The sequence below is a fragment of the Vicugna pacos genome, chromosome 3 (genome assembly GCF_048564905.1).
Source record: "Vicugna pacos chromosome 3, VicPac4, whole genome shotgun sequence".
NCBI classification, from domain to species: domain Eukaryota; kingdom Metazoa; phylum Chordata; class Mammalia; order Artiodactyla; family Camelidae; genus Vicugna; species Vicugna pacos.
The window spans coordinates 30385631-30401647 of record NC_132989.1 but is presented as its reverse complement, the minus strand read 5'-3'; the positions used below and the strand labels follow the sequence as shown (position 1 = coordinate 30401647).

Genomic DNA, 16017 nt, shown 5'->3' with positions numbered 1-16017 from the left:
ATATGCAAATTGAAGAACTTTTCTTGCCTTTATAATTTAATAATTGTCTTATTTATCCAAATGCTTTGCTTTTCTGAAGTCGAAAGCAAGGTTCATTTTACAAATATATCTAAAGAAGCTTTCAGTAGAGTCCCAATTGTTATGGTTAAGTATTGTTACATAACTAACTACTCCCAAAATTTCATGGCTTAAAGCAAAGATTTTTTTATTCTTCATGATTTTGGGGATCAGGAATACAGGAAGGGCTCAGCTGATCCCCGCGGTGTCTGCTGGGTTAGCTGGGGCTGGAGGACCCACTTCCAAGATGGCATCTTCACTTGCATGTCTGGAGCTGTGGTGCTCTTGGTCTGTCTCTCTCTCTCTGTCTCTCTGTCTGTCTCTCTCAACACATCTCATCCTCCAGAACCTTCTTTTTAGGGCTAGGGTCCTCAAAACATGACTGCCCCAGAGTAGTCAAGCTTCTTACATGCAGCTGAGAGCTCCAAGAACAAGAGTTCTAAGGGACAAAGGCAGAGTCTGGAAGACTTTTTATAACCTAGCTTCAAAAAGTCTGCCACATTCCATCAATCAAGCAAGTAATGAAGGAGGGGGAGTTTCACTCTACCTCTCAATGGGAATAATTACAAAGAATCTGTGAACCTTTTAAATCTATCGTACATTCAATGTACTTTGTCTCCTGAAAACTGGGAATTAAAGCTAGGGAAAGAAACACTGACTCTCTTCAAAGCTTGAAACTTGAGTCTCAATTATTAGACAGATTAAAACAAAGTGATGTACTTAACTTAAAGAAAAGGACCAGGAGTTGAACAATTCTTATTTTTTTCCTCAAGAAGGAGGCAGGTGTACTCATGGAAAGTAGGTTTAAAAGACACTTCACAAAACACTTTTTATAAAGTAACCTGTCTGTCAATCTCTCACAGAGACAAAGAACTTCTAGTGGGTTGCAAATGCCATGATATGGGGATGTGTCAATCAAGAGTTTTGATTAGATGAATGTGTTAAATCGACACAGGAAACTGAAATCTCAGGAGTATGTTTAATTGGTTGCTTTACCTCTCCAGCAATTTTCAAAAGCTCCATAGGCTAGCCAGGATAACTTGGCATTTTTGTTTATCACTAGTTCATGAAAAAACCCAAAAGATAAAAAGAAAATCTTTTCATATAAAAGAATGATAAATATATAATGCATGTTTTAAATTTTCCTACAACCAATAAGATCTTGGTACTCCAAATAGACAATATATACATTTTTTTTAAGTAAATCTAGCGATGTTTCTCCTGGTCATTGTTTCCTTGCTATTTGTGTCGCCCTCTTTCTCTTCTCTGTTTTTTGGATTTTGTTTGGATTTTTATAGTTCAGAACAATTCTGGTTTATATGTATTTCAATATTCCTAGTGTCCAACAGTTTTAATTTCCAAGAGTGAGATTTTAGAATTATCTTTCCTTTCCAACATTGTAATACATAGAAATCATAGCAGCAATAATCTTTTTTTAAACTTAAGCTCATCACACTTCATCATCGTCCTCTTTTTTTCTAAAATAGTCCTTGATGAGCAGCTCTAATTAGCTGCTTGTTGCTCTGAAAATGATAAATGAAAAACCACTGCTATATCTTTATTTCTCAGCATCCTTCCCTAAGACATGCTCACTCTCCTACTCTTCATATTATACATTAATTAATCGAGTGAAGGTTTCTGATCATTTTAGATAGCTGTGTGTGTGTTCTCTGCTTCCCCCTCCCCTTTCTCATATTTATTCTAGACTTTAAAATAGTTGTTCATTAAATAAGTTGTTTCTGTATGCCTACTGTACTCCTCCCACCATGGCATTAATTTCTGGTCATACAAAATTGGTTAAAATAGGGCTGGTGCCCTTAAGGGATGCAAAAGAGGAAGACCAAAGAACCACTGCAAAACACATGAAAGGCCATGATACAGGAATGCATTAGAAGTTCAGAGGCGTCAATGTAAATGTTTCTTGTGGACCGAAGAGATCAGGCAGGGATCATCTTCTCCCAAAAAAGGCTAGATAAAGTCCTTTACTGTCATATTAAGGACCTTGGAATTTTTTCTGTAAACAAAGGCTAGATGGAGAATGCCAAAGACAAACATGCATTTAGAATTTTTCTTCATAATCAAATGTTAAAGTCCATGACCTTTATCTTCAATTTTGTGAAAAATTTTAATGTATTATTTATAAAATATCTATCTGTATCTGCATGTATGCGTATAAAGTGCTCGCCTTTCCCCTCATCTTTCCATTTCTGAAGTCTGAATGTTTGCCTCCCTAAATATCTTTTTTTTTAAAACTTTTTAGAATAAATCCTCAGAAGTATTCCACTCCAACACAATTACTCGTTATTTATGGCCTTCCATGTAAAGAGACATGGGCTATTTTTAACAAATATTTATATCTTAAAAATATACAGGTTTGAATAATACTGCAAATAATAATGATAATAAACATTTGTTGATATCTACTCATTTTCTAGGCCCTCTACTAATTACATTTTCCCATTTTGTTCCACAATAATCCTAAAAGGTAGGTGGTATTATTATTATTTCTATTTTACAAATGAGAACACAGAAACACAGGGATTAACTTACTAGACCGAGGTCCCACAGCCAGGAAGTGAAGCATCAATAATTCTAACATAGGCACCAGGATTCTAGAGTCCATTTCAAATAAGAGACCCCAAAATTATGGTACCAAGAGCCACTTAATAGCTATTATCCTATATTCTGATAATTTTTCTGATATTTCCTTTTGATTTTAACTTCCATTTCACTGAGCTATCATTGGATCATGATGTAAAGAGCAGATTGGCTACTGCAAAAAAAAAATCCATTGGAATTTTTATTTCAGTTATTGAATTTTTAAGATCTAAAATTTCTGCTTCATTTTATTTTAGAGTTCCTGTTTTTCTCTTGACGTATCCCATCTCTTCACAAGTTAGATCCATCTTTTCCTTTAAACTATTTAACATATTGTTAATAACTGTATTAAAGTCCTTGCCTGCTAATTCCAATAACCTGCCTATCTGCGAGTCTGCTTCTATTGGCTGTTTCTCTTGGTTCTGAGTCACATTTTCCTCCTTCTTCATGTTTGTAATGTATTTTATTATATTCCAAGAATTACATGTAAAAGAATATTGGAGACTGAATATATGTTTTGTTTGTTTCTCAGAAAGTGCAAGCCTTTGTTCTGTGTCTCACAGCTTGTTTGAGGGCTGATCATTCAGATTCCTCCCAGGAGGATATGGGTTGAGCTGGAACTAGGTTGAATTTGTAAATAGATTGAGTTCACCTGTGATTAACTCAAGCCCCAATTCCCTGAGGCGCCGTCTCTTTGATATAGTCACTATTTGTGTAGGGGCAGGACTGGCAGATATTTTGGCTGTTTTTAGTTCACTTTAGATTCAACTCTAAATGGGCTGCAGAATCCAGTTACCTTGATAATGCACTATGATGATTTCTTTCTGCTTATTAGCCCCTCCTCTTATATTGTTTTCTGAGCAAAACTAAAGGATGGAGGAGAATTAATGACCCAGGAGTTTGTCCTTATATTTGACTCTCTTCCAGATGCAATCCATTCTCCCAGCCCATGCTGTTGTCAAAAGCCCAGATGATTTCCCCTTCAGCATGCTAAGCTTCTCCAACGGCCATTGCGTTCCCACCTGTATCCATACCAGGCACCTTTCTCTAAGTATGGATACTGATACGTTCCTGCCTACCTTTAAAAAGCCCACTTTACTCTGGAGTTTAGTCCATTACCTCTTCCTTGCCAGTTACAACAATCCACAATATTTAGAAGTAGAAAATGAACTTTACTTCTTTGTAAGTTAATTATAAAAATCATGCACTACTATTTTGGCTATTGATAGAAAACTTAAATATGCCAATTCAAGTAACTCAGTCATTTCTCCTTTAGAAATCAGTCACATTGGGTAATTCAGGTTCAATTCATGTCCCCACCCCCCTCCTTTTCATTCTCATCTTGGTTATGTATCCAGCATCTAATGTGCCAATTATCATCCTGCCACTAGGAGACAATTATATCACAGTACCACTCTGCCTTCTATTAAGGAGAAGCTTCTTACCTGATCCCTGTCATTCTAAACTACCAAATAATGTCATAGATTTACAGATATCAGATCATTGTAATCTGTATCTTCTTTGCCCTCCTTACCCTCTCCAAGTCTTATCTCTTTCCCTCTTTGGGCTGTAAGCGAATGCTTTCCTTCACTGCTATGGGGCGTAAAGGACTCCAGGAGTCTGTTCTCCGGACCATCTGTCTAGATCATTCACTCAGCCTTGCCTGGGTGCTGTACAGATGCAGGTGCCTCTAAGGCACGAGAACTTTCTTAGGCTACACGAAGCGGAGAACACATCTATCTGTTCTCACATTCACCCAAACCTATGTGGCTTTTTCTTTTTTCTTTTCTTTTCTTTTTTTTTTTACTTCTTTCATATCTTTCTCTCCAAAATACCACGTCTGCCTCCTGTAATTCAGCAGAAGTCTCCCCCTTCCACAATGGCAGAAAACGTGTTCTCAAATTATCGTCTGGAATCTTTTTCTATTTTATGGTTTATTTTGTTAACCCGTACTTAATGTGCTTTAGTTTTCGATATAAGGAGTCAATCATTTGGAATTCAAGAAATTTTTTTCTAGCTCTTGAAATTGTGTTGTGGTTTTTAAGATGATCACTTCTGTTAAGAGCATAATTAAGTTTTTTTCTGTCTATACTTAACTTTCACATTAATCAATGAATTAATCAAATCAATCAAAGCTATTCTGCTACCTGAACAGTGGGATAGATGAATAGTGCAAGGAAGCATGAGAACACAATTCATAAGACCTCTATTGGTCAGATTTCTGTAAGGAAAAGGATGGCACACTCAACATGCAAGAATGAAAAAAGTTGAAAGAAGTAACTATTTGCTAAGTACAGGCATGGTTGAGGGAAGCCCACCTGAGATGAAGAACCAGAAAAAAACAAACAAACTCTAAAGGGTGAAGAATTTTTTTTGAAAGAAGAGAGAGCAGCTAGGCTCTTTAATATAGCTTTAGGAAAGAAGTAAGTATGTTTATAAACCACAAGTAGTTTACTGTAGCTAGAAAGCAGTCTTCAAACTGGATTTGTGAACTACTGGCATCTTACTAAGACTTTAAAATTAGACTATGAGCACATGGTAAACATTAAGGAATTTATTTCAAGATGGTCAAATTCTCTAAATTTGTTTTGCCTGAGAAAGTCCCTTCCTTTAAGTCCTTCAGGTGAACGGAGTTTTGAGGTATCTAATTATGTTGGAATATTCTAGGTTCCAATATATTGTGTAGCGGGGCAGAGGGAACCCCTCCACCTAGGGCAGTATCAGGGGTCTGGACCCACCCAAGGCCTACTGAAGGGGTGTGTACTGTGCATGCACGTGCCTTGAAGCTCAGGGAAACAAGACCTGGAAGAGTTCAAGGGTCATGAGGGGCCGGATAACTGGACCTGGTTCATGGGGGACCGGAGTCATCTGCCTAATTCCAATCCCTGTCTTACCGAATGTTGCCTATTTCCCAAGAAGGCAGAGCTGGGGAACCTTGTGGGGAAGGGGTGCAGCAGAGAATTCAAAAGTCTTGCCATGGTGGGGTGGGGAGGGGCGGGGTGAGGGAGTCCTTCAACAAGAGACACCCGGAAACCCGGGCGGCTGGCGAGGTCGCAGTGGGCGGAGGCTCTGAGGCGCGGGCAGGAGGGCAAATGCGCATGCGGGTCTTGCGCAGCAAGGTCCTCGGAGCAGGGACTGCGGCTCAGCCCGCAGCCAGCGTAGGCCAGGCCGCACGCGGTTCAGAGGAGGCCTGGTTACTCTGAGTCTTAGGGGAAACCCAGCGGCTGCTGGTGTCCACGCTCGCACTGAAATAGAGACTCTCATTCGTTGAGAAGCCAGGTATGTCGGGAACGGCGAAACCCTGATAGGTGAGACGGACCCGTCATAGAAAGAGAGACACACCTGGGAGTCGTGGTGCCTGGAGAGGCCCGCCAGCCCAGCACAAGCAGACGGAGCCTGCTTTCACTTTTGCAGCCCTAGTATTAGGTCGTATTGCAAAGGAAGACCCCCCGACCCACCCAGGGCAGCCCTCAGGTGGTTTGGACTGGCCGTGGTCCCACAGACCCGGAGGGCCCCGACAGGCCGGGGACTGCTGAAGTGTTGTATGCTGCGCATGTGCTTGCCGTTCAGTGGTTAGTGCTTCTAATGTTGAGCGCATCTACTCCGTGGCAGTGCCGACTCTTCCTCAGCGTACGTCTGTGGCCGCGTCAAGATGCCTGAGACAGAGTTGACGAAGGAAGGAGGGCTGACTTGCAGGTAAGTGAGCACAATATGATGGCACTAAGCGGTATCTCAGGAGTATCCGACTACTGTGAGGAAGCAGTAGTATCCTTTGGCTGTGTCTTCAGATGATATATCTGGAGGGCCTGGAAGAGAGCTGGCCAGAAATCTGAATGTATACTGATTCGTGAACAGTGGCTAAAGCTTGGATGGAATGGTCAGATAATTGTAGGGAACAGGATTTGAGGACTAGAAGCAGTATTTCAGCCCATTTTGAGTATGGTCTTGTCAGAATGGTGCCGGAGTAGACTCTTTGTGTCCCATATGAATATTCATCAGGGGCGTCTGTTGCAGACCAGGCCTTCAGTAATCAAGTGGATGGTAAGACACGTTTTAGGGATTCTGTGTGACTCTTCCCTGTTACCTCAGTGCTTGTTTGCTCAATGGCTTAATAAGAAAAGTGGCCACAGTGGCAGAGATGAAAGTTGCATATATTGTTAACAACCTTGGCTTTCCCTCACCACAGTTCGTCTGGCTAACCCCACTGCTAAGTGCCTCTGGTTCTAACGGCTGACTGACGCTCTTTCCTCCGATAGGAAGAAAAGGTTCGAACAGCCAACCATGTCAGCATGGATGGGGCAGAAACTTGCCCCCACTGGAATAAACATTTATTCTGGGTATATAGATTGTCCTTCTTAGACACCCTGAATCCTTTGTTTCCCATCATTGTATCCGTTATGCACTGCTTTTAACAAAGAAATTATTTTATGGTGAAAAAGTAAGAAAGCAGGTTGATGTTTAAGGGATTCATTACAAACTGGTGCAGTGGTCAGTACATTACTTCCTGTAACACCAGCTGACAACAGCTGATAACTTTGAGGTGCTGTCCTGCAGGATGCTGTCTGTGCTCGAAGCAAGTAACCGAACTCTGATTCTTTTTTTCCATAGGCAGAATATAGCCACCAAGAGCTTGTTACTTTTCCTCATTTCTCCTAATGACCCTCGTCTACAGATTTGCTTTCATTCTCTCTAAACTGTGCTTTTGGCAGGTTTGGAATTTTTGGTTTCCAAGGCAGGAATGCATTCACAAAATAATGGTTCAGTTGACCTTGATGCTGAGGCTGCCGGTTAACTGTTGGGGTTCTTCCTGTCCTCAAAGGATTGAGGAAAGAAGGGAATTGATAGACTGTCTGTGGTGACTGACCCAAGATGAATGTGATTGATGTTATTACGTAGTGGGGGACGGGGGGAAAACCCAGGAATTTCTCTGTGATGCCTCTTACAGCTTCTACATCCAGTTTAAAATGTTCATAGAGTTTCAAATAGACCAATAATATAATAATAATAATTACTATTATTATCATCATTATTTTAAAATCTACCAAGGCTCAGGCCCCACAGGGAGAACGGTTTGTGTAGCAGCCTTACCAGCTGAGGAACATGGAAGTTGTAAATAACTATCACTTCAGACCAGTTGAAGAAAGAACTGTAACAATGACCCATGGTATTTTTGTTTGTTTGCTTGCTTGTTTTTGTTATTTCTGTATTTAATCAGTCACCCCCTTTTTTCCCATTCCCTTACTATTTCATCTAAAGTGTGTTGGTAGTGCTTTTATTTATCATTCAACCTGAGTTTTCAGTATGATAGAGTAGCACTATGACTCAATTTAGAAGAGTAAAAAATACCCAGATACGGAAGTAATTACTAATGGAATGAAGGATGAATTTGGATATTTAACAAAGTAATGGGCTTGGTGGGTGAGTTTTACTCAAGGTAAAATGTTAAATAAGAGGCGTGCCCCTGTAAATGATGAAGTGTGCAATCTAGAATAAGGTTATAACTTTCAAGCATCTTTATTTACCAACTGTCACGCCACAAAAAAGCGTAAAGCAGAAATGCTACTGGAAATTCATAGTAGTTGTAGGTGAATTTAAGTAAACTCTGTCAGTGCATGATTGATGAGATAGACCAAAATATGTAAGAGTTCATGTAATATAATAAATCATATGGTTGACCTAATCAGTAAATCTCAAACACTATACCCTGACGATAGAGAGTACTTTTTCTTTGTGTAGTCCCATGAAACTCTTAAAACAACTGATTATTTACTAGGCCACTAAGGAACCTCAGTAAATTCAGAAAGGTAGAAATCATGTAGATCATATTGATAACCTAAATAATCTAAATATTCTCTTTTGTTTCATATTCATCTAACGCCCCTGTTTTTTTTTTTTTTTTTTGTCTTAATACTTAATAGAGGACTTGGAGGAAAAGAATGGAAATGCTTATGAGGAAATTGCTTCTGGCTTCTGTAGTGGAATGAGTCGAATCAAATTGTTGCATATTTCCCCCCTAGAGAATAAAAATAATGCATTCCCCTCCTACGTAAAACAAACAGAACCATTTGCAAATCTTTCATTTTCTTTTAATAAGCCTTCAGATCAACTCAGGCTAGTATTAACAAGCAGAACTTTCCCTGGGGAAAGATATTTGGAAAAATTATTACTTCTTTTTATTTTGCTTCTAAATTATTTTATTCATTATAAACCAGGTCTCGTAATATCCTAGGCAAAATTAAACAGGCTTGAATTATAAAGATGGCACATACTAGCTACTGAGTAAGATCAATTGTGTAAAAGAGAGGAGAGTCTACTTAGGTTCCCCAAATTCCAATATATTTAAAAACTTACTTATCACTCTTGACATTCTGAATAACTAAATGGACAGAAGATGTCTGTATGTATTTAGTTTTCTACAAAATGTATATCCTTTACTCCTCTAAGCATACTCTTGTCTAGAAATGTGTCTTGTTCTATGCAACAGTATGCCTTTATTTATCCATTTAATTCTTATGTGCTCATATTGGGGTTCTGCACAATCTCGTTACTCACAGATGTGGCAGTGTGATATACAAAACAAACCAGCTGTGGCTGTGAACTGCTGTGCAAATTTGAGTCTAATGACCAGTGCAAGAAAAGTATCAAATGTCTTGGATATTCAGTTTTTCAGCAGTATTTAATGAAGAACTACTAAATGTCAGGTACTATTCCAGGGGCTAGAGATAAAACAGTGAACAGAACAAAGTACCATGCCCATATCCCACTGGAGGAAGCAGAAAACCAACAGAACAGGCAAATATGGCAGAGTGTGTTATGTGCTATGAAGAAAAGTAAAGCAGGGTAAGAAAGGTAGTGCCAGAGTGAGCAGAGGTTGCTCTTCTATACATGGTTACCTGGGAAGGCCTCTCTAACACAGTGACAACTGAGTGGAGATTTAAATTAAGTGAGAACAGACTGATACCTGAGATAAGTGTTCCCTTGGCAAAGGGAATAGCAAGTAGTGTCTTAAGGTGGAATTGTACTTGAAGTTGGAGGAACAGCAGAGAGACACACTGGTTAGAAAGCAGGAGTGGGGGCTGAAGATGTGAGGGATGAGGCCTCAGAGGTAGTAAGGAGCCAGGTCACAGAGGGCATTGCAAGGTGCAGTGACTTTGGCTTTAACTCTTAGGAAGATGGGAAGCCTTTTAGAGGTTATAAGCAGAGCAGTGATGTAGAATCTGACTTAGATTATAAAAGACTTCAGGAAAGCTCAGATATATAAGAGGGTGGACATAAACTCTGGGTTTGCCTGAATGGTGTTGCACTGTGTAAGGACGTCTCTGGTTTACAGATAAAGCAGTGGCTTTAGTGGAAATAATGTGTGGACAGTAGCTTTTGGATGGAACTAATGAAGGATGAAAAGTGGGGGCAGCAACCAGAGTCCTGGTTCTAGGGTTGAAAACTGGACCTGCGGAAGTGGAGCTTGTGCTGATCGTGTGTTACTGGCAGCTCTAGCATGCCCTCTCCAGAGGGGGCAATCAGGAGGTTCTCCTGCCTCTTTCGAAAAAAAGAGACAGTCAATAACGAACATGCATGAATAGGTGGAGGGCTGTTTCTCCAACAAAACTGGATAGGACTTGGGGCCAAATATTACTGAGGTTATTACGTGTGGCTAATGAGACCTGGGAAAATAAGAGAGTCTTAACCTGTTGAAACTGTCAATGAGTGTCAGGCTGGGGACATCTCATCTCTTCCTCCAACATCCCCACACCATTTACAACTTGTAGAATAATTTTGTTCCATATTTGCATTTTTGACAACATTTGTACATATCTTTTTTCTGATATTCGACAATGTTGCCACAGGGCATTATAGATATGTATTGACGTCAGTCTTCCTCACTAACTTTTGAGCAAGTCAGATACTAGGAACCATATCTTACTCATTTTTGCATATCACTAGTACAGCATTTGACATGGAGGATTTACTAAATAAATAATAATTTATATGTGTATATATGTTATTTTTTCTAGGAATAAGGAAGCAAGTAAATGTAACTTTTTCCTACGAGCTGTAAATTTTTAAAAAATCACATCTGAAACTAGGTATCCATCCTTAATTGGATCAGAAACTCTACATTAGTTGTTCATTGTTGTCATTATGTAGGGTTTATGGCTTTTATTTCCCTCAAAATTTTGATTGAGAGAACTAAGATTTTCCATTAAGAAATAAGCTTTCAATGAACAAAAAAGCAAAATTGCTTTAAAGGACCAAAAAGGCATCTTGGTCTGCATAATTTTAGAAGGACTTGCTTGAAAACACACACACAAACATACACATGTGTATGTAATTATATAGAACAGATAAAATAATTACACAAATAAACATATAGCACATCAGATTAATAATTATAATTTTCAACGACTACTTTATGATGGCATTATTCTAAGTGCTTTATGTACTTTTTATTATTTGAAACTTTTAATGGAATTATTTTCAATATTGTGTATCAGTTAATTTGGAAAAACAGGAGATGATTTTCTACCAAAATCAGTATAAAAATATCTGTTTTCTGGATTGATAAGTATGGGATGAGAATTTGGAAAGCTACTAAAGATCTGTTTCTCATATTTGAACTAGACCCAGAAGGATGAGTTTTAATCAGTCTCTAAAGGACAGATAATTCCTGATTCGAGCAGTTCTGATACAGAAAAGAACTGAAATATTTCCAACTCATTTCATGTGGCAGGCCAAAATCAGTCAAGGATATAACACAAACTGAAGACTGTCATTAAATTTTAGCTATGAAGACAATTACAAATATCCTAAATTCAAGAGAGTAAAATCATTACATATTAGGAGCAGATACGTTTTATTGTAGAAACCCAAAGATGGCTCAGCATTAGGAAATTTGCTAATATACTTGACTATACTATCAGTGTAAATATACAATCTGGTTATCTGAATTAGTAAAAACTGATAAAATACAGTAAGTCCTAATTTGACAGCTGAATGAACAAAACACTTAGCAACCTAAAAGTGGAAGGAAACGGCCTTTATAAAAGGTGCTGTATCAGAAATCTACAACAAACATCATAATTAGAGGAAATTAGAGGTAAAACATTTTAAACATTCCTATCAAAGCTAGGTATAAGCAATGATTACTACTATACAATATCCTATTGCATTGTAGGCACTGCAACAAGACGAGAAAATGATCGGGAAAAAAACAATGGTAAGAAAATAATTCGCTGCTGAAAGGTTCTTTTTTTAGTATCTAATCCACATTTCCCCCAAAGACAAAACATGAAAATATGGATACTAATACCAACTTTATACTGTTTTTTAGTATATTTGAAGATATTTTTCCCTATAAAGCATTTGGCAGAGTATGTTACACAGAATAAGTACTTAATTACCTAGCATCACTGTCATCATTATCATCACCATTTACTCCCTGAGCCTGCAAGGTTAAGGGCTCAACCAAAACCATAGTGGTTTCTAGTATATTTAAGAGGGCTGATCTGCACCTAGTTAAAGGTGGAGATTAAACATATCCATCTTTAATAGGCATAAACTCACAAGGACATGGACAGTGGGAGAGGAGAAAAAGTATCAAAAGTATAGATGCTGGATCTTACTTGAATAAGTCATAAGCATTTAAGCAGAATAGAAAATTACTCAAAGCTTTGAAAGCTGTTGGGCTGGGAACTTCTAGCGGGTATAGGAAAGTAGGACTAAGGTAAGGAAACTTGGTTAACAGTCTTTAAGAAGCCGGATTTGTAAATCCCTTGCCCCATACCACATAGGCAAACATTTGTCCCCATCCCCTCCACCTCTCCCCATTCCTCACCGCAAGATGCTGGAGATTTTTTACTTGTGGGTGATTTACTTGGGAGGTACTACCAGGCACTGTTGAGAGGGGGTGGGGGGTGCTGTGTTGCAACCCAGAGAGGGGTAATTAACTCTAGTTTGCATACCACACACAGAGACCATGAAACCTCTTGCCTTCTTCAGCTGGAATGCAGGTCTTTACCTTCTAGGTAGTTTAGAAGAATTTCCTCTGGAAAATCCAGAACAAAGTTCTAAAAATACTGACAGCAAAGTTTTTCTAAAATGAACCAGTTTGGTCAGATCACTTTGTTCCCTTGTATTTATGTGCTCAGAGCTTCCAGTCTAATTTTAGACCATTCCACATAAATAACCAGCAGATAAACAAGGAGTACCAAACATCCAAGGAAAGCATCTAACCTGAAAGGGAGAGGAAAAAGTAGAAAAAAATAATCAGAACAAAAGAGACTTAGAGGAAACAGAAAATACAAGAAGAAAAGCACATGCAAAAAAACCAAAGAAAGCTATAAGAAAACCAAAATTCCCCAAATGAAATACAAGCAAGTTATCATGAAAAAGAACATTAAAAAATTAAAGCAAGATCTCGGAAATTTAAAATATAGCAGAGCTAAAATAACTCAATAGAAGGGTAGAGGGGGAAGTTTTTAAAATAAATAAGATGATTCTGTAAGCTTCCAGACAGGAAAAAATGTTATAAAGGAATAAAAAATCAAATGGCTTCAGAATTCTGAATTCTATAAGATAACAGAGTAAAGCAATAATCTCTCTATCTGAGGGAAAATTAATTTTATCTCCAAATTTCCATACTCATCCACATTACCAGCAAGTATGCAGATATTCTTAAGACATTTTCATATATTTGAGACATAAAATCTTAAGGATTCTCTCCCACTCATTCTTAAGAAGCTGCTAGAAAAGGTGCTCAACAAAATGAAGAGTGTCTTTGAAGGACAAGGATGACATGGGAGTGCAGAAGCAGATGTATCCCCCCCCAGAAGCAAAATGCATTCCCAAGAGGGTGGGAAAGGGAAATTCAGCAATGACAGACGGGGGAGAAACTCAGTCACATTGAGGAAGATCAGAAAGCTCTGGGAAGGTTGCTTCCAAGAATGTGAGATTGATAGATGACTTAATATGCTTTAAGATACTGAGAAAACTAGGGGAGTCTTTGAGGATGAGTTGGTGATAAGTGAATAAAAAATAAGCAAAATGAAAAAAATAAAGTATATAAATTCAAGGAAAAACAAAAAGATATGAGAAAGGGAAAGTAGTTACACTAAAGGGCTCAGCTATTAATAGCCTTTATATATTCTTATATATTCTCATATATTCAAAGTGTAATTCTACCATTCTAAATACAATGGAAGGATGGCAGGGAAAAGTGTGTACAAGTGTATGTTTGCAAGAACGTGATAGGTATAGGGGATAGTGACTTTCATAACAGAAGGTCAGTAGAAACCACCTATGACTGAAAATTTAAAAATAACATAAACAACCATGTTCTATAATTCAAGAGATAAATATCAAAATAAGTGACTAAAGTAGTTGAAAGTTTCCTATCACAGCTAGAAATGGAGGTGGAGTGGGAGAAAGGGCTGCTGTTTTTCGTGACAGTAAACCTTTTGTTACCATTTTACCCTTCCAAGTGCTTGCGTGTATATCATTTATAAAAGTAAAAGTCAAAGCCATGTCTTGAAGCTTCTCAGCTCACAGCCTAGTTAGTGGTTCCCTGGTCACACCTCCCTGATATATTTTTATCTTCATTTATTAAAGTTTAGACCTGTGGTTTCACGCTTAGAGCTCAAAGTTTATACATGGGTTGCTGAGAAGGTTTTTATGGTTTGTACAGTGTTGAGCCAAAGAAGGCTTTTACAGGTTTGAATTGGTTGCCATCATGTAAAATTGAGGGTTTCACGTAAAACCATGACTCCCGTTCTCTGGTGAAAATTCAGACTCTGGCAAACGCTTGGGTCACCTTACAAGGAGGCACACATTAGCCGGAGCTGATAGCCATGGCCCATTTCGCCTGCGTCACGCAGTCTGGTTCTCCGCACTCCCTTCCATTCCTGGTGTTTATTTGACAGTGAAGCAGTGCGGTCAGCTGTCATTTACCACTGTGCTTGTGCTCCTGCTCTGTTGCAGCACAGCTCAGGGAACTGTTTCTCTCTCAAAATTGGAACATAAAAGTGAGAGAGCAATATATTTTTTTAAGAAAAAAATAGGAGAGCACATATTTCTTACTACGATTGAACAGGATACGGCTCGTTCAGTGTGCAAACCAAATGTGTGTGACAGAAAAATGCCGAGTAAGATATTTTTATGAAACAATTATTTTGGTCAGAATTATAAATATTTGAAAATATTCACGATTTAAGCCATAATGCCCAAGATATAAAAAACTATAATTTCAACAAGTGTTTTTTTCCTATGTGTGAAAAAAATGAATACTAGTGTGGAATGCAGTTATAACTTAAGTAAAATTATTCTTTAGGTATTTAAAACTTCTGATAGATGAGAGCATGTATTGAATGCAGCAAATGGTGAAACCACAAATAATAATTTTTAATTTAATTTTTATCAGAAATGCTACTTATCAGTATGTTAAAGAGTTAGCTGAGAACTTCCAGAATAGTTGCCTGAAAAAAAAATTGTTCGTGGTATTTTTCTATAGTGGGTGTTGAGAATACAGATATAAATAATTCCACCTAGACAACAGTGTTTATTCTGGCAGCTTCTTGTGTGATCAGAAAAATTGGGACATGGTGTCCATGACAAGCACTGCATTAGGAACTGATCTAATCTTTGTTTTGAAAAGCGTCTTATAAATTTTAACATAGACTGGTCAAAACTGGTAAGAGTGCCTACAGATGGTACAGCTCAAGGATGTTTCTTCTAACACGAGATTTGTTAGAACTTAAATTCAAGGAGACAACATTGTGCAAAGTGGAATGAACGTAAATTTATCACATCATTCACCAAGATGGAATTTTGTTCAAAAATTCAAGGTAAAAGCTTCATATATCATACAGAATTCTATCAGCTGCAAAGAATAGGAAATTCCTACTCAAATTTGCTTAAAAATAGGATACATAATTTCATATGCAGAAAGTCCAGAGAAAGGGCGTTTTAGGGTTGATGGATTCAGTATCTCAGTGGGTCATTAAAGACCATATGCGTCCTCAGTGTCAGTTTTATACTCAGGCTTTATCATGATGCCTGAGTGATGAGGTGCTGAGCACGTTTTTAAAAAAATGTAAGTATTCAGTGGAAGATGAGAGACCTTTACTAAAACCAGTTCTGGAAAGAGGAATTACATTAAGACCAGTAAAGCCTGCCCTGGAAACTGGAAGTTGGATCACTTTCCCCTGAAATACATGAACACTTAGAAGAGGGTTATTTTCTAGGAAAAAAAAAGAATCAGGATATTTTGGGATGAAAGGAAAGGTATAGAGATGCTAGGTAGGAGCAGATACTGTTGTCTTAGATGTGTTCTCCTGGCTTAAACTAGAGACAGTTCAGTCTTGATGGATG

General features: G+C 38.2%; 1 long non-coding RNA gene across 2 annotated transcripts in view; it reads left to right on the top strand.

The window, feature by feature from the left end:
- Positions 1 to 5591: 5591 nt before the first annotated feature.
- LOC140693947 (uncharacterized) overlaps positions 5592 to 16017 on the top strand; it is a 340057-nt gene continuing 329631 nt past the window's right edge. For both annotated transcript variants that reach the window (XR_012069668.1, XR_012069670.1), the window contains exons 1-2: positions 5592 to 5934; positions 6268 to 6351. This is a non-coding gene — a long non-coding RNA (uncharacterized lncRNA). The remainder of the gene's footprint in view (positions 5935 to 6267; positions 6352 to 16017) is intronic.